At 39.3% G+C, this 26,989-nt stretch overlaps 1 long non-coding RNA gene across 1 annotated transcript in view; it reads left to right on the top strand.

The window, feature by feature from the left end:
* LOC125321974 overlaps window positions 1-11,579 on the top strand; it is a 35,009-nt gene extending 23,430 nt beyond the window's left edge. The window contains exons 3-5 of the long non-coding RNA XR_007201795.1: window positions 6,320-6,399; window positions 7,499-7,608; window positions 8,640-11,579. This is a non-coding gene — a long non-coding RNA (uncharacterized LOC125321974). The remainder of the gene's footprint in view (window positions 1-6,319; window positions 6,400-7,498; window positions 7,609-8,639) is intronic.
* The last annotated feature ends 15,410 nt before the right edge of the window (window positions 11,580-26,989 follow it).

Consider the following 26,989-nt stretch of genomic DNA (forward strand, 5'->3'; position numbering starts at 1 on the left):
TTCTTCATTATTATGATGAAAATTTTATCTTCTTTGGGCATTTATATTTCTGTAGGTAATAAGCATAGTCAGTTGTTGCAAATCTCCTGATTCTGAGCTGGTTTCTGCAGTTTTTCATTCTGTAAAATTAATTACAAAAGTTCAGTAGTAGAACAGTTGGTAAGAATCAGGTGTGGGGTGAGGGGCAGAATGAAGAAATTCAAAATGCAGAGAATTAACTGAAGGAGGAAGAACCTGAACAAGCACCTGAGCCACAGAGATTGAAAAGCTATTTCCTGTAGTCACAGATATAAAAGTGTTTCGTGTTCAGCAGGAGAACATGGCAAGGTGGGTTTTGTGATAGGGTGGTCTCCATCAGATGGACATCTTACCTTTGGTCTACTGGGGTTCATTTCCACCAGAAGTTTACAACAGCTAGGAAAAAGTTTCTAAGTCTTGATTTTCTCCCACAGTAAGTGTGGTAGCAAACAGGCTAGCACCAGCCCTGGCAAAGCATGATACTCGAAGAGAGCATACACTTGGAGAGAAGTGTGGGTCTACACCATAGCTCCCAGTGGAGGCAGAGCCATCCTCACCAGCTGAAAAGTGTTAGAGGGGTGCTGCTCTCCACAGGATAGAACTCGTCTGGTCCATACATGGTTCCAGGTTGACTCTTGCCACGTGTGGGCCTGTGGAATCAGCCCGGGGCATTTGCTGCTTGTCAATTTATGTGAACCAAAGCTGTGTTTCTACTTCAGTTTAGCTAGAAGTGTTGGAGCAAGAAAATAAATCCAACCCTCCTAAAAGTTTTGATGTTAAAGAAAAAGAGGTAGAGATAGGATGACCCTCCAAGAAGGGTATTTTAAGGAGAGGGCCCTGAATCTATGTGGGGCAGGCTTTGCACTTTCAATCCCTCTTCTGTTGTTCTTGTATCTGTACTATTGGACACCATGGGTCATGCAGGGAATGGGAGCTGGGAGACTGATTCTCTCCTTTACACTTGAGTAGAGATGCCTGTCACGTACGCTGGTGTCATTCTGTACTGGGTGTCTGTGGTGGGCTGCTGGCAGCAGGGGCTGCAGGGCAGCCACTGCAAGGAGTGTCCAGGGCTGCTGCGTGCTGGACACAGCCGGTTCTGGGCCCTGCAGCCAAGGGAGTGGCATCTTAGGGAGAAGATACTTTAAAACGGGTAAAATGCTGCACATGCAGTGAGGATTGAGGGGAAAACATGAGAGAAACAGCCCTGAAGGCACCAAAATGAGAGAAGGAGGAGGGAGAGAGGTGTCCCAGAACAGGAGCAGAGGTTCTCCTGCAGCCCCTGGAGGAGGCCATGGTGAGGCATGGGAAAAGTGTAAGGAGGAAGGAGTCATGCAGTGGGGCTCTTATGGACTGACTTCAATCTCCACTCCCTATCCTCTGTATCATGCAAGGAGGAGGAGGAGGGAGAGGAGCTGGGAATGAAGGACTGATGTGGAGCCTGGGAAAAAGGCAGGTTTGGGAGGGGGGCAGTTGTTTTTAGTTTTGTCTTTGTTTCTTACCATTCTATTCAATTGTTAAAACATTGAATTAATTTTCCACAAGTCAAATCTGTTTTGCCTATGTCAGTAACTGGGGGGCAATTTTCCCGTCCTCATCTCAACCCATGAGCTTTCTCATCATATTTTCTCCCCTGTCCAGCTGAGCAGAGGGCTGAGTGAGCAGTTGGATGGGAGTTTGGCTGTTAACCACTACTGACCCACCACACCTACAAGACAGAATTAGACATGGTCTCTAGTTCTGTCACTGATTGACTATCCATAACTTTTTGCTCTGTCTAAAAGATCTGCAAAGTTACTTGCCTTGCAGTAGCACCACAGGCATTAAGTATCTATAGTCTGTAAAGTGGCACCTCCTTGTTATTCTTCATAATTATGCAGTGAGTAAATGATATGTAGTGAGTGTAATAGATAGTGAGTTGAAGGTATTTTGTTAAACAATCAACAATATCACAAATACAGACTTAAGGAAGAAAATATTTCAGGTAAAAATGTGCCAGAATATGCCCCTTAGTAAATGTCTTTTATCTTGCTATTGACAAATGCTTAGCCACTTAGGAGAAGTACAATTATTTTATTAATAAGAATTAATACAAGCTATTGATACTAATTAATGATGCCATTGCAATTCAGATGAACCCTCTTCGTTTTTAATGTTCGACTTAGCCATGACACCCAAGGCATTTTAAGACACTCACAAGATTAATTGTTTTTTAGGTGCAATTGCTATTTGTTCTGACTAGCAATGGCCTATTGACTTTCTGAGACAATGACATAAGATCAATGAGGATTTCGAGAAGATGAGTAAAGTAAGCCCACAAACACTGATGTCTTGAGTGACATAGATATTGTCACCTTTGCTACTTTGCTGTATGCAGCCAGAATGAGACAAAAGCTGTTACTGGTCAGTGTTGTCTTATAAGCCTCTGTGAAACAAAACAGGCAGAGCTCGGCCTACTTCAAAGATACTGCTTGATTAGTATCAGGTCAATCTCTTCTACTGACACTGTCTGAAAAGACACTGAGCTTAGATTATTAGTGGAGGCAGAAGCTGCTCTAGTCCCTTATATTCATGTGATTGGAAAAAGCATACACAGAGGAGGGCTGCTATGCCAGGGCAACATATTTCCTGTTCCAGTATGTATTTCTGAACCTAGTGTATATGGTGCATCCTGTTCTGATGTGGGTCTTGGCACTGGCACATGTGCTGAAGTTCTGTGACAAAGAATATAGAATGTATTCCTTTATTGAGGTTTCTTTTTCTTTCCAACCATCCCTTGCACTCTGTACTTTTAAGAAGCAGAATTGTGTACTCCTTCAGTGTGAAGAAATACTGCCTATTAGCTGTGACTGTAGTGAAGGTTTCTGACTCTGACTGCAGGAAACTGGTATTGCTGATAGAACGTAGCCTACAATGTTGTGAGTCCTCACAGGAAAAAGCTTTCCAATATTTCTATCTTTACACCAGATCAGTTACATTTGAAAAGTTTCAAATCATGTTTCCTCATAATAGTGCAAATCAGTCAGCTGCTTCAGTACATAGGTGTGGTTTTGGGGATATGAAATGGAGGGTTACTAAAGCCAAGGGAATTGTGGACATCAAATATGGAAATCTGTGTGAGCTTATTGACATGGGATTTTGGTAAGTTTTAGGAAGTAGCGGCATAGGAACTGTGCTTCTTTTCCCTTTTTTTTTTTTTTTTTAAATAGTACATTTGAGGAGGACATGCTATTGGGGAGCCTGTAAAAGTAGCACAGTGAAGGCACACAAAAGACAAATGACAAAGATGGGGAGTAGGACAGTGCTCAGAAGGCAGTGGTTGAAGTTAGGAACAAAGTGCAAAAAGAAAATGCCGAAGTTTCATGACTGTCACAGTTTCACTCTTAAATCTGAAAGGATTCCTGACACCCATGGGTTTCTTCTGTCTTGCATTCACGGCTTATCCCTCCCCACTGCTGTTCAATTCCCCTGCCCGCAGCCCCACAGAATTCCGTGCTCTGCCACCTGCAGGTCCCTGGGAAAATTCCTCTTTCCTGTCTCAAGCTGTGACTCATTTTCCAAGATGCGCCTGTCAGCATCTGGTAGGGTAGTATGAGAGGTGCTGGAACCTGTTCCGGGTGAAAAACCAGGGAAACAGGGAGCCCGTAGAGCTCCCGTACCTACTACAAAGGAGCTGCTTATTTAAAGCAGTGAGGCTGTGTTAGCAAGTCACTTGCCCTCATCTCGTTTTGAGCTACCTTAGGACTCTCTGCTGGCTGCTGCACTGTCTAATCTGGGCATGCCCTGTCTAATGCCTCACCTGAGCACAGGGAGAGTCTCAGTGTGCTGTACACACACTGTGCAATAGCCATGATTGCACAGCTCTGGTGTTATCAAGTGGTTCTTCCTTATGTTAGCTGAGTGAAGAGAGGCAGTAACAAACTGAATTCGTACAGTTCTCTCCTAGATGTAAAAATGTATTTGATGTGTCTGTTAACTACAGGGTTCAAATGTATATGATATTTAGCATGTGGACAAAAAAAGCAAAGACAAAAAGGAAATACGAAGTTTGGTCTGAAGCAAAGTCATCCCCTTAATCTCCTGTAATTATGTATCTAACAAATATTTCAAACAATAATAGGCTGAGTTTTGAGAGTTCTATAAATGTTATTTGTAAAGAAAAATATTTATAAACATTGTGGTTTTAAAAGTGTGAATTTATTTAAATGAAAGATACGCACTTACAATCTCAATGCCATTAAAGTTTGCTGTAAGAATAAATATCCAGTTGCAATGTGTCAAGCACATAAATGAGAAGGATGGTCATGCATGTGAAGAAAACTGCATTGTTCTGCTGCTTCTGAAGTAAATTACAAAAATCACAGAGTAATTAGTATAACTTGGAGATTAGAAATGTATCTCTTTATTCTTACTAATATATTTGCCCTTCTTAATTATAAAGATTTGAATCTTATTTTAAAATAATTTCCTACAAAATATTCTTGGGGATAGATGCTGCATGTTAATTCTGAATGGATTATTTGCCTAACCTTATGAAAGAGATAAATAGCTTCTATTTGATAGAACCTACTTTTAAGAAAAGTATTTAGGATATCTGGTAAAAATACTGATGCCTATATAGGAAAAAGGGACTCACATCTAGTTTAGCTGGTTTTATCTGTCATGCATAGGCCTTTACACACAAGAGTTGCATTTCTGTTGATGTCAGTTACTGTATGTAAAAAATATAGACAATATAGAATTTCAGATAAACTTTTTCCATATTTTTGTAAAACTCTTAATTTAGTTCAATATCAGTTCTCTTGTGAGTCTGTAACAAGAATCTTGACTGATTCACAGAGTCACGGAATAGTTGTGGTAGGAAGGGACCTCTCGAGATCATCCTGTTCAATCACCAGCTCAGGGCAGGGGCAGCTATAGCAAGTTGCCCAGGTCTGTGTCCAGGCACAGTGTAGATATCTGCTCAGATGGAGACCTCATAATTTCTCTTGGCCACCTATGCCAGTTTCTGATCATGCTCACAGTAAAAAAAAAAAGTGTTGTCTTGTGTTCCAATGTAACTTCATGTGTTTCATCTTGTGCCATTGCCTCTTCTTAGTCACTATGGAGAAGAACCTGTCTCTCATCTTTATTTCCATCCATCAGGTATTTAAATACATTGGTAACACTCTTCTGATCATTCTCTTCGCTGGGCTAAACAGTCCTGTCTCTCCCAACATATCCTCTATGAAAGATGCTCCAGTCCCTTAAACTGTTTTCTTTCACTGGACTCACTCCAGCAAATTTCCATCTTGCACTGGGGATCTCAATGGTCCAGATGTAGCCTCAGCAGTGCTGAGTTGCAGGTACACTGGCAGATTCATCTGCTGAATTCCAACAGGTTGAAGATAATTGGGGACAGCATCTCTGATTTGGGAGGAAATCTGAATGCTGTTTTGAGAGAAAAAAAGTTAATGCTTTGGATGAGTGGAAGCAGGACACATCCAAACACCAGTGGAACAAAATAGGATGAACATTCCTATACAATGAAGGAAATGAGTGGAAAACAAAGCTTCTAGAGAGGCCTCTGTGCTCCCAGGAAGCCCTGTCTTCCACATAAAGAAAGCCATTTTATATGTCTAGGTGGTCAACAAAACCAAGATGTGGTGTGTAACAGCAAGTATCAACAGGCAAGTGTTGACACTGTGTAGAGTGCAGTCTGTTCTTTAAATAGCACCATTTTTGCTCTGTTCCCTGCACAGGGTTCTGTGAATATTGCACTCAACTATTTTTTTTTTTCTATGAACTGTGATGACATTAAAATAAACCCCAGATTTTCTTTACAATTTTGAGCTCAATACTTCCCATCAGGGTAGTATGTTTATTCATGACGATGTCTCTGAATCCAAGCAAAGCAGGAAACTGGGGTTGAAGATGCTTCATTCTCCTCCTGGCAAGGGACAGTTGGTTGTACATATAGACTGCTGTAGTAGATGAAAAGTAGTTGTAAGAAACCTAACAAAATATGAAACACAGACTAGAAATAAAAATGAGTAACTACTAAATTTGTCATTCTTAGGGGAAAAAACCTCAAGTACACAACATTTGCAAGCAGCAATTTTATTCAGAATCCCCAAGGTACAGTAGTACTATTGAAAATGTCTCACTTAGGCAAGCTTCACTGCTTTTAAAAGGCAGAAAAAGTCAGTGAACATCTGGCTGAGATCTATTATCAACATAATCCTTACACTGCTTTTGTCCCCTCATTTAGTTATCCAGATGCTCTATCTTCTTAGCAGTATCTCTTTATCTTTGGTCTCCATAGGCTTTTCCATCTTCTGATGACAAAAAGGACCAAGCTTCAAATGCCAGTATTCAGCGATAAGAACTGAGTGTGGATACCACGTATGTATCCTTGAATTTCAATGTGGCTGACAGTTAGAAATTGGAATATCAGAAATAACGATGGGAACTGGGATATTAGCAGTAATATAATTTAATTGATTTTATGATCTTAACTTACCCAGGATTTACAGAAGCAGCTATATGCCAATGATTAAATGGATCTCTCTGCTGTTTTGTAAAAGTATTTACTTTGTATTTACAGATAGTTTTTACTTCATATGGGGTTTTGTATCTGATATGTCTTCATATTTTTCTTTAAAACAATCCTTCCTTCACTGAAGAATGTAATCATGATCTAGTGGTGTCTGCATGATCAAATTTTAATCTAGTTAGTTTTGTTTATTCAGCTATTATAGCCTATCAAAATGAGATCTTGAGTAGAGCAATTATTCCGAAGGAAGAGTGTCTAGCTTTTAAAAACTGATATTGTATATATTCTACTTGTTAGTTGGAATTTTTATTAGCTTGGGCATCTGCCTGGACTTGACAAGCACAACCATGAATCAAATGACACGATAAATAATATTGCTATTTGATGGAGATGAGAAAAACAAAACAGCTATAATTAATTCCTAAAGAACAGTAACAGTTTGTAGTCTTTTTCCCTGTGGGGGATGTGTGTGTAAATAGCTCCTTCTCCTGCAGTTGTTTGCACTCACAGTTTGAAATTATTTGGGATTGCTGGGAAGCACGGATTCGGAATGAGCCAATATGGTGGTGTTTGTGTTAGCTGTGCCTGGTGCTGCCAGGCCCTTGCTCGCCATGCTGGCCTGGTGCTGCCAAGGTCACCTGAGAGCACTCTGTACTTGCCACTCTTCCAAGACACTACCCATGCAGATTATTGTGTTTAGAACAGAACATTTCAAAAGAGGTCCTTCACCTAATTGTTCTAAATTGTCATATGTGTAGGAGCATAAAAGAGTCAAACTATTTCTTCAAGCAGGGAAATGAAAAAAAAATGGATTTTAAGTGCTTAGGAGGTTCTTGGATACAGTGATGGCAGATACCACAGAATTACATGGATGCATAGGGTGAAATAAAATGCATGTAAAAAATGAACAGTGGACAGCAGTATGGATTTTGGATCTTTCGCTTCCAGACTTTGACTTCTGCAGTTTTTCTTCAGTAAAGTCATTGGATAAATTTACCCTGAATTTGCATTCCTAATGATGATGAGGTTTTTTTGTTGACTGCTCATCCTTTTCTGAGGTAAGAAATTTTTTTCTATTCTTTAAGGAAAGCAAATTCTGGTTAATAGTATTTGCCAAGTCTTAACATTTTTTATGTTATTGGCAAAATCCTGTAGGGATTAAGATATGAAAACTTTTATTTGAACTCTTTTTCTCTGCTGGATTTTGTCACTCATGTCTCCCTACTGTATCACTATTTTGTGTGATGTATAGCAGCATTGCTTTCCCTGACAAAGCTAAAGAAATCAAAACTGAGAAAAACAGCAAATATGTCACATCCTTGAGGCAGAGCTGAAGGGAAACCTTTCAGAAACCAGAAACAAGTTGGTTGCATTTAATTATTCTAGGTCCTTCAAGATAAAATCCATCATATTTTTATGTTCTGAGGTTATGAATGTCTATTTGTTGAGTGCACATGAAAAGGAAACACTTGGATTTAGCATGAAAGCACAGAGATTTAAGAATATCCTGATTAATGTGCTGAGATTGTTTGATGCAAGTCCAGAAAAAACATCAGCTATACGACTGATGCAGCCTATACAGTGACTGGTGAGACAAATTGTTCTGCTGACCAAAGAGAAGTTTGGGTCAAAAAGGTCTACCTCTGACATATTTTCTTACGATATTTCATTTTCAGCTTTGCCAGCCACTTGACAAGTTAAACTCCCTTTGTACTGTTATAAAATAGTGAGTTTAAAATGAACATCTGGAACCATAGGCAAATCTGGGGCATTGTTTAAAGTATTACAAATTTGCAGTATCATAGACTATTGTAACATATTGACGTCAAATCATTTTCATGAGGACAAATGGTCCTCCCTATTGCACATACCTTGCACACTGGCCATGGGTAGGTGCCACAACTTCCTGTTCTAGATAACATCTATAAAATATTTTGTACTGTAATGTATTGTTTGGGTGAATTCCAGTTGGGAAGGATTGAAGTCAGCTAAAAGCAGTTACAATATAATTGTAAATAGAATTTGTGCTTTGTGGTGAGTACTTTTAGTGTGCTTCCTTGCTGTCATGTCTCCTGTTTTTGTTTATCAGATACAAATTTTGGGAGAGAAGAGACCTCTTCACCCACATCACAGAATGACTACACCAGGCTTCCTTTCTGTTTGTATTTGTGGGTGAAAACTGTTTTACCTTCTGAGCTGTGTTTTGTTACCTTTCCTTTGCCGCATGGGAAATAGGGAGTAAGCAGAGAGAAGGTTGCAGCTGATTGGTTCTGATCCAAAGGAGATCTCCTATACTGACTGTATTCAAGCAAGGCAAGTTGGTTCCTGCAGATTTTCAGTCTCCTAGGAATTGCTTAATTATCATGATATCTGACACTAGACTTTCACATCAAGTTTAGATTTCCTTTCTCAGCGACCTTCATATCTTTCTTTGCATATATTCATTGGCTTTTATGCTACTTTTTACCCCTCTGGCTTTGCAGTAGCCATTTTCCTACTTTCCTCTCAGGCTAACTGCATGCCAAATCCCATGTCGTTCACAGCATACAGAATAACTCTTTTAAAAATGGGTCAGAAGGCTCTGATGGCCTCTTCCTCCAGTTCAGTTCTTTCATGCATCATACCAAAAATCAGCAGATATCTAATGCCTAGACACAACAGCATTTAGAGGAATATCTAATTCATTAATGTACGTTAAGAAAAGCAACAGAAAAATGTTTTTTTCATCATTTACTTTTGTCTGTTAAGTTTTTGTTCTTGGTTGTTGCTGCAGAGTTGTCCTGTCCTGTCTGAAATGGCAGAGCTGCCCAGAGCGCTTCCCTGTGTGCCCACCTCCATGCTGACACTGCAGTGAGAGATGTGGCAGCTCATCTCTCCAGGAGAATGTCTCTGACTCTTAGCACCTTGCAATTTAAAACCATTTTGGAATTACCTTGCACTGAAAAGTGGAGCACCCTCCTTTCCCTTATGAATTTCTGTGTGAAAATTGCCTTGCCAGACAGTACATGTCTCAGATGCTTCCTGCTCTTTATGCTGGGTTGGTCCAACAAGGTCCAGCAATGAGGAATTGTGGATGGATGAACGATTTCCTCTTCTGTTTATGCTATTTATGTAATAGAGTTTAGGTAATAGGTTGTGCAGTGACAAGGTTTATGAAAGAAAGGCAGGGAAATGTGACATTGCTGTGGCCCTGTAGTGTCGTTTGAGACCTGTAGGATACTGCTCTAATGCCAGTTGCTATTACTGATACCAGTTGCAATTGAGGATCTTCTGTAAGTTCTGTATTCATCTGCTAACCTTTGGCTGATGTCTTTGAGACCTTAGGGCATCCATCTAAAATGAAACTGAGCAGCTTTGTGTGGGCACCAAATTAACCTTTGTTATCTGAAGTGAGACCTTGTGTATCTAGTGCATAGGTGGTCACCTCTATTTAGGTATCTATGGTCTGGACCTGAATCCTGCCCCATATGTCTTGTAGCTAACCTACATGCCAACTTAGTGACTGCTTTGAGGAGTTATACTGCCTGAACCTGTGTCCCACATCCAGAAGACTCAAAATAAGACAGTGAAGCCAAGGGAGAGAAGCAGGAGCAAGAACAGTTGAGAGACTTTCCCCTTCCAGCTGGCTTCTCTCCATGCTGCTGTGTGAAAGCTGAGTCCCAGGGCAATGCAGGCCTACGTGGAGGTGGGCAGTGGTGTAAACAAGTGACAGTAAATGTGTCTTGGAGCTACAAAACCCCTAAACCATTGGAAAGTATGGGAATGGTTGTACCTTCCTCCAGTACAACTTTCTTTGCCTCTTGATAGGACTTCAACAGGATATTTGGCTAATTCTTCCCACTCTCCCCTGGGGCAAACAAATGTGCCGTCGCATCTGCTTAAATAAACACACTTTCACTGAGACAACCAAATAGTTAGAAATTGAGAGCTTATTTGGGTTACTTGGTTGATTTTTTCTTCTTTAATAGTGTATAATAGAAATGCAAGCCCGTAAAGTATATTTATTTGCCAATTTGAACTGTACAACATAGGTCTGCTAGTCCTACCATGAGTTTCTTTAGGCTGGCATTTTCAGGTGATTGCCTGCTACCCACCCTGCTGCCACCAAACCACTGGCTGTATTTCAGTATTTAGTGTATTCTTTTTATATAACACTGTAACTTAATGACTGCAACACCATGTTTTTTTTCCATGGTGCTTATAGGCTGCTGAAAACACAGATTATTCTTCAGCGTGAACTCTGATCATTCTTCTAGACAGTACATTTTCAGATGCCATCTTTAATTTGTGACATTAATACTGAACTTGATCACTGTTCAGTGGTTTTACTGAAGTATTTACATATAGATTGGTGAAGTATTTTTTCTAGAGTATTGAAAGCTCTCCAGGCCAAATTGGAATCATAAACTAAACCACAGTATCTGTATGACATGAATATGATTTTTGCTTATGAAATTGCCTTGGAGGTTTACTTTCAAAGCAAATTGAGTGCATTTCCTTGGCTTCATACATTTAGCTCTGAACTATGTGGAGAATGACTCGGCAAGTGAGTGTTTTGAATGAGCAGTGGTGAGTGTATTCTGAGAATTGTTTTTTTCCACATCAGCACCCTTTTAAGGAAGATGAACAATTTCAGTGAGTTTTACCAAAAAATTACATTTTAAAGTGATGAACTAATTAGTTAAGACCTACATTACTTTATTATGGATAAAAACCCCTTTCCCAGAGCGATAGCTTAGTTACATAAAGTACCCTTTCATTTTATATTAAAATAAAAAGATAGACTTGTTATACAAAACTTGAACCACTACTATTAATCATCTGATTTCAAGATCACCTCTGGCTGTTAAAAAGATTTATATTAATCTGTACTTGATAGATTCAGAAGGATTAAAGGAGTGAAGGAGAGCAAATAAAAAGAGAACATCTTCCTGTCTTCATTGTTAGATGACCTTGTGCCATGGTACGCTTAAATTGCTTACTTCCTATAACTCTATAAAGTTCTGTGTTTTCATTTCTGGATTAGATTGAAGTGTCAACTGTTTTTGATGAATTACACTAGTAATATATGTTCATGTTCTTCTTTGCTCTTTTTTATTTATATATGTCCAGTACAATTTAGTTCATCTAAAAAAGCTTTTAGGAAAGATCTTTTTTTTTAATTACAGTTTTAGCAAAGTATTTTTTTTCAAATTCCTTTACTGTTGTTCTGAAAACATAAAGTGTATATTCAGCTGTTTAAAAAAAACCCCAAATGAAAAGTTTATGTCAAATGTCCTGGTTTTCCATGTTCTGAAATTCAAAATATTTTGTGGGGAAAAAAAGAGACTTGTGCAAGAAAAAAAAAAGACAAGTTATTGTAGTTAGTAATTTAAACCTTTACCCTTTAACTTCATCTCTGTGAAACACTACTGAAATAAGGTCTCCCTCCTAGAGCAAAGGGTTAGCCTTACCTTTAGAACTGGGGTCTTATTCATTTATTGCTGAAAGGTGCAGAGGGGAGCAGAGCTTTAAGTGCTTTACTTCCGTTATTGAAGATTCTCACTGATGCAGAACTTGAAAGCAAATAAAATCAAGACACATTTATATACAGTAGGTGTGCTACTGACTGGAATTAAAAAGGACAAGCCATACATACACTGGTTTCTAGGCTCACATCACAAGAGACAGAGGTATCTCTAGTCAAGTGTATTTTGTGCTGATTAAGTGACATTAATAGAGCTAAGCTATACTATTAAATGTGTATATTTTTCATGTGAAAGCTGTATAAAGAGCAACAGCTTCTCTATACATTAGATAGCTTGATGTGTTCAACTGCGGTTAACATTTTATGTGTAAGCAAAAGAACAAAGTAATTTAGTATAACCATCAATAAAGGACATGATTGTATTTCTTCTTAACACTGGGATTTTAAATGAAGAGAGTTGTGTTGTTTTCAGGTTTTGTTTTGTCATAAAGAAAACTCTAATCTGAGATAAATGCTTATTTTTCTGAAAGAACAGAATGAACTCAGAGATGTCTGAGCACATGAAATCTGTTTTTGCAACTTTGATATTGTGAAAAATACTAAACAAGTCTAATAAAAATGTCCAAGTATTAGATATATATTTTACATATTTCATCATTTTAGGAGCTGTCATGAGGGAATTAAGTGCGCTATACCATGCAGGGGAAGTGGTACCTTATGATATCTGGTGTACATGGTTCTCATCTTTTTCTCCAATAGCTCACAGGACTGTGAGCACATACTACAGTGAGAATAAAAACAACCATAAAGGGTTAAGTATCAGAAGAAGTTTTATATCAGTGCTTACTGAATCTCATGAATATCAAGAGCTTTTTGTATCTTTGTCAAACCAGTCCATGCTTTCTCTTGTGGCTTTAAGCAGCTTCTCTGACTATTGTATTTCTGTATCCCACTGTGTGCTGTGCCATCTCAAACAGAACTGGAGCTGCAGTTCCAGTACAAATGGTGATAAGGAAGTACCTGCCCTCCTATCTGTTGTTTCCAAATACAACATTCGATTGACCGGACCAGTTCCTCAAACTGTATAGCAATGGCCACCTGTCATTTAACATTGTTGTTACTGGCTTTGGCTGCATTGCATTTTTCTTTCCAAAACAGTACAGAATCTTGAATGAAAAAAACGTGATAAAATTTGCTCACAAAATGAGACATCTAAACAGAAGTGATTAACAACACTGTCCTGTGCAATGTATCACTATGGTTCAAATACAGGAGTAAATTGGGAGATGTAGTCTTCTGCTTTTAGCAAAAGACTTTCTATTGTGGACTTCACTGATTAAGGTGATTAGAGTGACTTCACTGATTAGAGGTAGTGTGCTTTTGCTGGCTATTGGTGTATTGTTTTGTTTCTTTTTCCAGTTTTTTTAAAATTACAGCCATAGCTTTCTGACAAAAATATGTTGCCATGGAGAAAACACATAGGAAGGGTTGGCTCTAGGAACACCACTTTGGGCAGCTCAAAAGCCAATTGCTCCATTCCTGGGAAATGGGTTAATAAAGTCCTGTAAGACTTTATCAAGTAGATGTGAAAGATGGTAGTTGTTAATGTTGTAATGTAAGTTGTTAATGCTGTAAGCTATAACACTGCCAAGATAGTAAAAGTCCTCTGACCTGAACCACCCCCCCTTGCCTTATTTTGGTAGTATGAGCTTAGATTGTTAGCTGGGGGATGGAGAAGGGAAGAGGCCAAGGACCAGCTTGGGGAGGAAGATTTGCATAGATTTTCTCAGCTGTTAGTGGGAAGACAGAAAGAGAAGTGTCCTTAGAAGAATGTTCTTCACAAGGGCCCATGTCAACAGTCTGACGTAATAGAGAGGAACACTCTCTGGCATGGTAGCTTAACTTTATGTAGTTATAACTTTTCAGGATGCTTCTTGGGATGTTTTTGGCCCAGGCAAACTGTCTATCCAAAAATTACACCCAAAATTACACTCGAGGTATGTTTCCCATCTTACTGCTTGAACTGGCCTGAAAGTACAAATGAGTCCTTCTAGAACTGTAAATATCTCTTCAAACCCAGTGCCTCTTGTAATTTCTAATTTCCAGTTTGTGAAATATGGAGGTGGAATGGCAGTGAAAGAAGCAACTGCCCGAGCATCTTGCAGTGTCTGCTAAGGATGATGTGTTGCCACAATACCTTTCACTCACCTGGGATGAACTGGGAAAGGTGGCTGTGAGATGGGGATAGCAGGATTGTCTTTCTCCCAGAGTGTAGTAAATGGAGAAAACTTTGTCTAAAAACAAGTGTTTCCAATTGTTTTAAACCTTTCAGGAATGGGAAAGTCAGCCATGACGAATGTGGCTTGAACCAGTGCATGGTATCATGCTGCTTTGGTTTCACCCTGAAAACCCTCTGCTTTCTTTGCAGAGTTTTTGTTACATCTGCTAGGGATATATTCTGATATCACCCTATTTCTAATTTAATTTCATTATCTGCTTGCACTTTTTGTATCTTTGTGCTCATTTATCTTAAATTAATTGTATAAATTTTCTGTTCTCCCTCTGCACCTGAAATTTTACACTGCTTATGTATCCTTTTTATTTATCTCTCAATATCTTTTTCTCAATCCTGTTTTTATTTGCTATGGTTTTTTCTCATCCTAGTGTACATATTGTTGGATAGTATGTATCACCCTTGGATATGCTGTAATTGCTTTGTGAACAGTTTCCATTTCCTCCGTTGTCCTTCCCTCCTCCCACACCTCCCATTAGACGCTTAACCCACTGGATTGCCTCCAGCACTTCCCCATTCTTCTACGTTCAAAGTCCTTGGGGGTTTTTTATTCCTCTTGTAGGTTCAGTCTGCAGTAATGAATCCAACTGGATTATGGTCATTAGTGAGTCCTCCACCTCTGTCTCCTAACAGCTGCACTGTTGAAAGTAAGAACTTTCGTCTTTTTTTGCCACCTTTTAATACATTGAGGATATAGTACATGACTGTTGCTTGATTTATTTCTCTCATTGTGTCCCTGTTCCTGTGTGTCTGGGTAGCTGAAATCTCCTCTTATTAGTTTTGACATTTTTCTATATCTCATAATCTTCTTGTTCTTTCTGATCCTATTTTTTTCTGTTTTATATCCAGTCCGTACTGCCACCTTGCTCCCCCTATTGCCTTGAATTTTGAGCTATGATGATCCTTTCAAACAACCGCAAAAACTTTTGGCTTCTTCAAAGTTTTTGCCTGTTGGAAATAAAGAGTTTTGAACCAAGCCATTACTACCTGTGTGCCTTAGCAGAGCACATTCCCCTGCCCACAGCTCCGTCCCACAGCGTTCTCGGTGCTCTGGCCCCAAATCAAGCAATTAAGCACATGCTCAAGTTCAATCACGTGAGGAGCACCATTAACTCACCAGGACTACTTTCATGCTTAAAGCCGGCACAGGACTAGACGCTTTGCTAAATCAATGTTGGAGCTGTGATTTTAATGCAGCTTGGATAATGAAGGCTGTACATCCCGAGACATGAGAGGTGCACAGCAACTCATTCTGGTAGACATGTGGGTGTGGAGGCAGGCAATTCAATCCCACATCTAGGTCTTAATAGCGAGCATGTCTGTGTGCATTTGCGTACACACAGGATTGCAGGGAGCACGGCACTGTGTTTGAGAATATCAAGCAAATTGTAAAAGCAAATGTAAAGAATCTAGGCCTTATTCATTGCCTCTAGGTGCAGTAAAAAATTCCCAATGACTTTAGTAGGCACAGTTTAGGGACTAAGACAAACACTGCAACAGCATTTATCAAACAGCTCCATACCATGGACATACCTCTTACTGCAGTCTGACTCTACCATGTCTTACACTGTATGTACAAACTTTACAGAGTGGTAGGTTGACTTAGCGTCCTTCTTCTGGGTTATGTTAATACATGAAAAAATATTTAATGAAGCATTTATAAGTCATCTAATTTTCCTAACCTTTATCCTATCTCCTGCTCAGAGTCTTTAAACATTACAGTAATAATCCTACTGAGCATTTAGATAATTATGTACCAACCCTTTCCATAGATGACTTAGCAAATAGTGGGTTTTCCTATTGTATTTTAGTTGTAGGGTGAACATTGTCAAAATTAATACCCATATGGGACAAAGATATTTATTCTAATCCATGTCTTGTAGTTTTCAATAATGTTTTAAAGAAAATTAAATCACCTCTGAAAACCGAATTCTCAGGGTGAAATTGCATATTGTCATAGACATGATGTGTCACATTCATTTTGTTACAAATGAGTATATCAGCTTAGATTTTTAGCATGGCTTATGCTTTCCAAATTCAAGTTTTAAAGGTTCACTCTGAATAGTCTTCCAGCAAAATGCATCTGGAGAGACAGTTGGATTTCATTTATAAACCTCTCTCCCTTTCTGCCTTATGCCATAATAAATGTTCTCAACGGTAAGATTTTAGATGAGATCAATTGTACTTCCCGCTTATCCCCTTTTCTACTGGCAAGTTTAAAAAAAACATGATTTCTTTTTCACAGCATTTAAAAAGGGAGGACTCGCTTGATTCATTTTTTAAAGTAGATAATTTAATAGTCTTGAATTACTGCTTGAATTCCATCTGTAGGTTGGCATTTATTACAACAAGCAAAAATAAGACGACTGCTCACATCACAGCTTCTTTCCTTCACTGCCAAGAACTATTTGCCATATCAAACAAACTTGTTTCCAAACTTTTCTTTTTTAATATGTTGTCATTTTTAATAGTTATGTTTGACAGGTGACTGCAAAAACTGAAGTCCTAAAATAAATGAAGAGCTCTAGATTCAAAGTATTCATTTTTTAATAATTCTGGCTTGAGGAAAACTTTCAAATCTTTATCTTTGGATTAAATTTCTTAAAATATGTGCTGTTCTTTTTAAAGTGAAGTAATTTACATCTCATGGCATAGTGAATAAGAAAATCCAGATGCAGACATATAAAACACATCCAAAAATATATCCCCCAATGACAGCAATGTCTGTTCTTAGTATGTGATGCTATCACTGACTGATTATACTTTTTTAATTAAGAGTTACCCAAGAGATGCATAACTTAAACAACACATTCTCTAAAAGAAACTGGAGAGGGAAACATCCCTATTATATGACCACAGGGTTCATTTTCCCAGGCTATCAGCAGAGTTTGAATACTCTTTAGTCCTCCTAGCAAATATCCAAAATCCTGTTTGCACATTCATTCCAGGAGGACTCTGCCTGAGCAAGTGGGGCTCCTGAAAGAAAGTGATTTTGTCAAGCTCTGACAAAACGTTAGCTAAGAGTTAGTGTGCAGTGCCACTTCATGATGAATTGGGAGGTGACAGTTGGCAGCTTTCTAAGGGAAGGTCTGAGGTTTAGCTACACAATGAGCTTTCTGAGATATACAGACATACAGCAGAGCAATGGCAAGAGGGGACAATCAAGTTACTTCATTCCTAGGTCAAAGCACTTTCCCTCTGCTCATATAAATAGGAATCTCTCTCTTGCAGATGGGTACCATAATGGAAAAACACCTCACAGTGTTTTTCCCTAATCACATAAATCAGTATAATATACATCTCTCTTGGCTGAAATGTCAGCTTTCTGCAAAATCAAATCTATTTTATGTTTCTGATCATAATGCAAAATTAATTGAATTTCATGTCAATGAGACTGCAGGTGTGGAATGACTCCCATCTAACAGAACCACAGTCACAGTTTTTAAGGCAGATTCATCAGAAATCAATGTCATAGAGGTAATGGTGGTGTGATAACATCCAGCAGGTGGCCTAGAGAAGGAACTGCAAGGCATGGGGGAAAATACTAAATTGCCATCCTCTTCAATAAGAAGAAAAGGTGGAAAGGAAACAGGGAAGAGGAATCTTGCAGCAAGTGTCTTTCTGCTGAAAAAACGCTGCCAGCATTTCATTAAATTTGCTACCAGCAGTCTCAGTAAATGCAAGTGCTAGAGAGACCATGAGGAGTGGAGGGAAAACTGTCTGTTAAAGAAATACCTTACATTTAAGTGATGTTAAATAGAATTTAGTGTAAGAAGGTGTAGAAGCAGTTTCTGCTGGGCAGATCATGAAAATACTCCTTCATAAAATCTTACAACACATTTTCCTAATTTCCCTTCATGCAAGGATATATGGCTTGGCATCTCTTGATAAAAAGATGAATGAGTATGAGTGTTCACAAGATCATTAGTCATTTAAAAAGATTGATTCAAATACGGTTTATTTGTTAAGAGAAGGTAGAAACACTCCTCCTCTGCCTGGGGTTTGCATGCAAGATACACTTAATGCTCAGGAGGTTAAGTGGGTGAATGTCCAGCTGGTGGTTACTCCGACAGGGAGAGTGGGGCACAGGAGCTGGCTCTGTGCAGAGGCTGTTGCTTCAGACAGAGCGTTGCATGAACACAACTGCACTGCTTCCAGGGTCAGCATCAGTAAGTCAAAAGCAGTTTTAACTACTTCTCCGTGGCTGATTGATCAATTCATGACTCCTACAAGCCTCAGCCTGCTCCTTAGAGTGAACCGAGAGTCCTGGGGTGCCTGTTTCACAGGCAATTAACTGTCCCTCAGCAGATCAGCCGGGCTCATTTGCTCTGGCTCAGTCCCAGCACCCTGCTGAGCACCACAGAGCCAACCTCATGCCTTTGCATCATTCCTCCCAGGGCAGTGAATTCCAGGAGGCTTATTAACTCCCTCAGCAGCACTTTGGGAGCAGATAGAGCCAGCTCAGATCTGCAGCCGTGTGCCAGAAACCATTGATCAGAGGGTGCTACAGGGCACAGCAAGGAGTCTGAGTCTCTTCTGTTCTCAGCTCCATCTCATGCTGAATGCTGGCTGACTTCAGTGGTGCTTCTTCAGTATCCCAGCAATGTATTTCCTACTAATCACATTTTGGGGGATTGACATTAGTTTGTCTTGATTTACTCCAGATAATAGAGAATTCAGCTGTAGTATTTTTGGAGCTTACCTCATTGCCAGATCAAAGAGAGAATTTTTCCAAGGGTGGTTGCTGGGTGGCTTAGTGACCCTCTAGAGATCTCAGCCCTATAGCCTATCAAGTGGGAAATATGACTGGATTGTATTAACTGTACGTAGGCCATGCAGCCCAGTATTAAGGTTGTGCTATTTAATCCGATATTTAAGAAGCCTGCTGCTGTTATCAAGGACTGCATGTGAGAATCACCTCCAGGGGTGATGGAAGGCACACCTAAGGTGGACACACAGCAGATAAAAGAAGTGTCCCACCCTCGTCTTGGATACTGCACACTCTGCAAGAGCAGGCAAGAACTGTCTGAGCTGGGTGTGACAGATGACAAATCCTCTGCTTTCCATTAGGTGGATGCAGGTGTCAAAAAACTAAGCAAGATACTGTATCAGCTATTCTATGCAGCCCCTGTATCCATCAAAGATCTGCAGGTCAAGAAGTGAAAGTGTATCCTATTTCTTTTTTTTCTTGCCTTGTGTTAAGGGAATACTTTTTTCGTGTCCTGCCAGCTCATGAAAGCACAAAGAATGAATTTATGTGCTTGTGAAAAAAACACTTCTGATAATACTTTCTGAAACCTTAAAATGAGCTCCCAAATTGGTCTTTTATGTGAGTAAGTGCTGTCAAAGTTACAGAAGTGCTTTCTGGAGCAACTGTTGTGTAGAAACCTGTCACAGTAAACACTCTTTTATTTCTCTTGCTTAGTTTTTATGTTGTTATGTGCAATAGGGAAGGTAATAAGAAAAGCAAAAGAATAGCTACTAGAACAATTATGACATTTAAGGAAAAGGGAAAACAGCAGTGAAAATGTATCTAAGGAAGCTCATTTGGGCTCTGTACTTGCTTGAGAATATCCAGTCTATGCATAACTCCGTGAAAGCAGTCATGACAGTTGAATCGCTGTTAGAAAATCCCTATTACTATGGAAAAAATGGGAAGAAAATAGTTGTATTAAACTGAGACACAAACCCAATTTCTTTCCCAATACAGGACTAGAAAAAACAATTCCACTTTTTTCTTGTCTCAGCCTCACAACTGGGTTTGACTCATAGTTGGAATAATTTGATAATCTAAATCAAATAACCATCAACTTGCTGATTTATTTGCAACAGTATTTTTAATTTGTTTGTTGCATTATCACAGTTTTAGTTTAATAAGTAATGGTCTTTACATCTTAATGTGTTTGTTAAATCTTTATATAGCAATCTAAATTTCTCCTAACATGCAATAAGGAAAACTGTAGAGAGTAATTTGTTCTTTCAAACTCTATCTGTTTCAGCATGTCAAGACTGAAATATATCAGCTGTAGTATTTGTGTACCCATTATTTCTCATCCTTTTAATGAAAATCTTCAAAAAGGAACTGAGAGAAAGGAATTCTCAGTCCAGGGAGAAGAGAAAAAGTTTTCAGTGAAAAATAAGGTATCAGCAGACAAAGAGTATACTCAGATGGCTTTGGGGAAAATCCCCTCTCACATGAAAATAGACAATATATTGTCGCTGCTGAGATGACAGTAGTACATAGAACCAGAATCACAGAATCATAGAACAGTTTGTGTTGGAAGGAACCTTAAAGATCACCTACACCCAACATCCTGCCGTGGGCAAGGGCACCTTCCACCAAATCAGGTCTCTCAGGGATCAATCCAACCTGGCCTTGAACACTTCCAGAGATGGGGCATCCACAGCTTCTTTGGCCAACCTGTTCCACTGCCTCACCACCCTCAAAGCAGAGAATTCCTTCCTCACATCTAATCTAAATCCCTCTTCTTTTAGTTTAAAACAATTAAAACCATCTCCCCTTGTCCCATCAAAACCTGCCTGTGTGAAAACTCACTGTCCCTCTTTTTCAGAATACCCTTCAGGTACTGGAAGGTGCTATAAGGTCTCCACAGAGCATTCTCTTCTCCAGGCTGAACAGCCTCAGCTCTCTCAGCCTATACTCATAGTAGAGATACTCCAGCCCTCTGACGAATTTTGTGGCCTTCCTCTGAACTCTCTCTAACAGGTCCACATCTTTCATGTACTGAGGACTCCAGATTTGGACACAGTATTCTAGGGGTGTTCTTGCAAGGGCAGAGTGGATATTTAAGCTAAGTTGCACGGAAAAGATAGATGCAGAAATGGACTTTTCGCAATAGCTAGTATGAGTTTGTTATCATTAACTTAGGCAATAAGAATTAATGACAGGGTACGTTACTGACAGGCAGTGGATATCTCTGAGAAATGTGCCTTTATGTATTGTGCACAAGGCGTGGCACGTGTGGATTCCTTGCAGTTAGTGCCAGCTGACCGCCAGCTCTGTGCATGCTGGTGCCATCAGGAATTACCTCTCATGATCTGGATAATAAACTGGGTTTTAGAAAATTGCCCCCAGGCTTTCAGTGACAGTCCTTATTACTAACAAGTGAATGTACTACAAGGGAATCAGCTGTTAGCTGAACTTTGCTGATTTGGACTATAATGAGTCCGACAGTGCTGCTTGGCACTCACCAGCACCTCCCGCAGCACTGCTGTCGGTCACTGAGCAGCCCATGCAAAGTCATGGGAATGGTGGGAACCTGCTACAGAGCAGAGCTGCCACAAGTCCTCATGATGAGGGGTTCCCTCCAAAAGTAACTCCAGTTTCCTTCAGCAATGACCCTTTGCTTTTGTTTTCAGTTTTGTTGTTGGTTTTTTGTTGTTTTTTTTTTTTTTTTTTTGGGGGGGGGGGGGGGTGGGGGGGATGGTTTTTGCACTTTAGGCACTGCTGGAGCTAAAAAAAAGAAAATCCACAGCTGTCCTGTATTGGAGAGCATCAAACATGTTTCAGCATTGGCTATTTGAGTAGGCTGAAGGATTTGAAAAGGAAAATAATTGAATGAAGGGAAAGTCAGGAGAGGGTTGTTCAAGGAATGACCTTAACATAAGGAAACCTCTTACCTTTTCTGAACATGCGTTTCTAAAACCTGTTTCTCTAGCTGTTGAGCATTTTTGTTTGTTTTCTCTCAGCAGGGCTAAAGGTTTATCATTTAATGATCTCTGCAGAAGCTGTACCTGTCTTCATCTTCCTCTAAACTCAGACTATTGAAATAATGTATCTAATAGTAGTTTCTTCATATACAGAAGTGGTTAGGTCAGTTGCTATTACAGGCCAAATAAATGTAATTAAAGTCAAAGTGAAACAAAGGAAAAGCTGAAAGTTGAGTGCTGTGTTAACCTCCCATGCTAACCCAGATCCTGAATGCAATCTTAAAATGAAAAGGTATCATTTGTCTGACTGTAATTACATATGACTAATAGCAGAAATTTATTCTTGGTCTCATTCATTTTGGATTATCCCTATTTGTAAAATGAGCAATTGAAAGGACCTTGATCAAGGAGTATTTTTAAATTGTTTGCTTTTTAATGAGAGAAGAGAGATCAAACGGTAAGCTAGTGTACCTCAGAGAAATGAGTCTGTTAAGGGAATGTAATGATTAGGGAGATTTTTATCTGTGTAGAGGAGAGAAATCTAAAACTGCTCATTCAGGTTCCAGTCTACTTCACCTGTGCCACTTAGTGAGGCAAAAGCTTGATTTTGAATTTGTACACAGGATAAAATCTGCATTAATGCAAGCTGACTAAAGTCCACAGTGGGGGAGTTTTCTGTTTCCTTTATTATTTATTAAAAATTCTTGATTGGGTTAGATCTAATAAATTGTGTCTATGCAAACAATCAACACATGTTCAGATAAAAAGAGGAGAATATTCTCAGTGTTTCACTGACACGTGCAGTTAAGTGGCCCATTAGCACTTTTATCATGTGAGTGGCTGCCCCATGGGAGCATCAAATGGTGAAATCTGTATTTTGACCTAACATGGCTCTGAGTCACTCACCCAGAGAGAGAGCTCCGTATTCCCCTGAACCACTCTTGCATACATCTTTAAAATCAGTCCTCTCCATAGCACACTCGTGCTGCATGCTGTATTTTATGAGTAACTCTTCCAGCCGTGGGAATTTACAATTAAAATAATTTTCACGCTGAGGACGTTTCTGGTATTAGCTCTGTCCCTCATGATCCTACTTTTGTTTAAGCCTCTTAGATGTGAAATTGAAGTGGTTAGTTGTATGTGGTAAAACAAGGATAATCTATTTTCATTTTCAAATGATGAAACTTTCTGGTGCATTGGCTGGGACTAAACTTGAGGGTGGTAAATTTTCAGCATGGTATGTAGGGAGTTAGCTACACGATTCATTAACATTAATTCCCATCTGTAAATAATTTTGAAATACTTTAACCAGCAGGGGAGCTATTTCATCTTTTATACTTAGCTGATTGTAAAAATGTATGCTGAAACCATCTGGCCTTAGTGCTTTGTTGGACTTCAGGCTTTTAATGATGCCTTTTCTTGATCTTAAAATCAAGAGTCAAACACGTTTAGAAGGGGAAAAGGGATTTTACCTTGGTATTTATTTTAAGGATCCTTAGGTGCACATGTCCAGGTCGAATGCACCGAAATGCACACGCAGTGCACACCCCACAAAGATCTGGTGTAACATTATAGATCTTACTAATTAGCATATCTATCAAAGATTCCCCAATGAGAGGCTTGAGTGAGCCCCCCTCCCCAAGGAGCCTTCCCCTGGATGGTTCTATCTTAGCTTACAGAATGTGTTCTGGAGAGGACCTTGGGGTCTGGGGCACACTGATCCCTAACTATGAAGCTTCTAAAATATTTAGTCTCCTAGCTTAAGAAACAAGTCCAAGAATGTAGGCAAAAAGCATTAGGAATACAGAAGTTGTAAAAAGGTATAACAGGGGTATAAAAGAAAAGGCAAAAAATCATCATGGCATCATTAATAGCCAGTCTGATTTCCTTCACTGAATTGGGGCTTTCTAATCCCTAGCTCAATTCTCTTTCCAAACTAGGCAATACTGTGTCGCTATTTGTTTGTCAATCAGTCCCTATCTCACCAATTGAGATGAATAACAGAGTTGCTACAAAAACTTAGGAAGGCTTTGGGCCTAATTCTCATTCATGCTAAAGTTACTTTACACTACTCCGGTTGCTCATTTACTGGGTGTAAATGCAATTTACTGCCTGAGCAATATAAAGCGACTGTAACATAAATGAGAATCAGGTCCCCTATGTTCAGAGCAGCTAACAAATTCAAATTGCTGAGTACTATTTTCCCACAGGAGCTAGTATACTAGAATTTCAATGCATATAAAGAATGCATCAAGCCAATTAAAAATGAAGATATTAAACGAGAAATTGAATGGTTATTTCTAAAGTCTGTTTAGAAATGGTTGATCCAAACAATGAGACTGACTTAGCCTGGCTGTTTCAAATACGCCAACTTCATCTAAAGTCCAGCCCTGCGTGATGCTTGGAGAGTTGCCACAGTACATGGAACAGAATATCCCGATTACTTGGAGACAGAGGACTACATTTCAGAGGTGCATGCAGGGCTCCCTGACTTACCTGATAGCATTTCCCTCCCAGGGACTGTCACTGAGGTTCAACAGTTGCTAACTAGTGAGGCACAACCATGTGTTTTGGTAATGGGTGAATGAGGGGATAATGGCAAAAGTAACTTGAATCTGTAGCTACCACTAATGCCAAAGCAGACACTGCTACCTCACTCCTTTTCCCATTTCTGAAGTTATTTTTTTATTGCCTAAAATCTTTAAAAACTGGGTTTCCTTATAGTGCTCTGTAATGATCTGAGCCAATGCTGGTCTATAGTAAGGAAGATATTTGATGGCAAGTAGACTGTGGAGTGGCCTGTTCCAATTTAGACAGAGGTCAGTCATCCCTGTGTTCTCCTTACACCTCTTACACCTCTCTTACGCCTGCACATTCATATGAGCATGAATATCCACTTTGATGTGAAGTTCACATTCCTGTACCTCTCCTCCTTTTCTTTTGGTCTGCTGAAGACACTTCAATAACCCACATACTAGTAAGGAGTTGTTCTGTGGTGGAAATCACAGGCACAAGAAGACTGATTTGTGATTTGCTAATGCATGAATCTGTAAATGTCATAAGTAAATTGTTCTCTTTGTTCTGTTCATTACTTCAGATGTATAAAATCTGTGCCTATTCTTCTCCCACCAGCTGCTAATCAGCTGATTTCAATCCTACCTTCACCTTGCTGAAGAGCACAGGGAGTGTAGTGTATATATCACCTTATACAAGGATTAATAGCCTTCTGTGGTTGCTAACTAACAGCCTGCTTGTCTAACCTGGGGCTGTGTTAAGGTGTGCATGCCACAGTCCAGATCCCTCTGCTACAGCAGCACTCTCAGATACCGAGCTGTCTTTGCAGTACTCCTCGTGATGAGCAGCTCCTGAGGCTCAGTTCTGTGAGGAAAAACCCCTGTGGTTCCTCTCCTGACGCAGCAGGCATGTTCCTATTGCACAAATAAACATCAACAAGCTTTGTGTCCATTTAAAAGTGACTTTTGTACTTTTCTAAGGAACACCTGTGCCTAAAATTATTTTGCTAATTTTTAAATGAAACATAAAATTCAGCCTATTGCTCCTATAAATACACAACAGGCTTTGTGCTTATGGATGCTAATAAACAGAAACATTTTATTCTTTGACACTGAACATTGTGATTTACACCATTGTAATTAATAGTGGAATATTTTCCTAGTCCTGAGTTCAGATAAATCAGTGTAAGTAGTAAAATATTTTTGAGATGTTGCTCCTTCTATCGTAACTTTCCATTTTGCTGTGAGAAAAAAAATCTATGTACGTGTTTTAGAGCTAAGTTGATCATCATATATTACTTAGGCAGTTATGATTAGTTTTGCAAATGTTAAAATGCTATAACATTATTTAATGTTGTGGTGAATGTAGGAATTTGTAGTGCTGTCTATTGTTGGAAGATGTAAACTTGTAAAAGTTGATTTGTATATTCTATGGTAAAGGAGCATTAAAAATTTAATGTTTTACTGGGCTTTATTGCAAAATGAAATAGTTTATGTAATTGCATATTTGGAATATTTGAACTTTGCATTCTTTGAAATTTGTCAATTTTCACAAAAAATATCTCTGGGTTTTATTTTCATTACTGTCTTGCATTTGAAACCAAACTCCATTTCAGTTTTAGATGCTGAATAAAAGCTTGTAGTGATTTACTGTACAATAAGAAAGAAACCAAATTTTTGCTTGTTGGATACAGTTAATTTTGATTAGAAGATTCTTCAAAAGTGCGCAGTAATTCAATCCTGAATGTTGTCATTCCTAAGCAGTGCTGTGCTCTGTTCCACTGATTGACAAACATAGGTCCACACTCAGGCTCTTTCTTTCACATCTTTGTGGTGTTTGAAAAGTGGAGTCCCCGCATTTACTTACAGCGAAGTGATGCGAGGCGAGCAAAATGTCTGTGCTGGAGGGGGTGAGGGGCTCCAAACAGACCTCAGAACACCTAGATGTCATTCCTACCTTTCATCATTGATGCAAAAGGAAACCTCTGATGGGCAAAGCCGGAAGAGCAGATGTAAAAGGACGGATTTTCTCACTCTCAGAAAGCTTGGGAGCTGTTGCCTTGGGAGTTGCAGTGGTAATTTTTTTCTTGAGAGAAAGGTGAGAGCCGTTTCCTACCGCTGCCAGAAGTCCCAAAGAATTGCTACAGCATACCTAGAGCTCTGTGGTCTCTGGCTGCCAAACCAGGGGATATTTGTCTTGGTGACATTTGAATGATGATGTCTCAGTGTTATTTTCCTGTATTGCAACTGTTTGTTCACTGTGGCTGCTGCATCGCCACACTCCATAGGAAAAATCTTTGTCAAAACTGGGCCAGTTTTACTCCAGGAGTGTTAATCTGCCTTGGAAATGCCTCTAAGATACACACCTCATCACCTGGCCTTTTAGGGGCACTCCTGCTTTTTGGCTGTTGTTATTGTACAGCAAATAGTAGAAAGACTTTTTCTGTGGGAAGAAGGCAGTGACTATCGACATCAATAGGTACATTTGAAGGATG

This window comes from Corvus hawaiiensis, chromosome 2 (genome assembly GCF_020740725.1).
Source record: "Corvus hawaiiensis isolate bCorHaw1 chromosome 2, bCorHaw1.pri.cur, whole genome shotgun sequence".
NCBI lineage: Eukaryota > Metazoa > Chordata > Aves > Passeriformes > Corvidae > Corvus > Corvus hawaiiensis.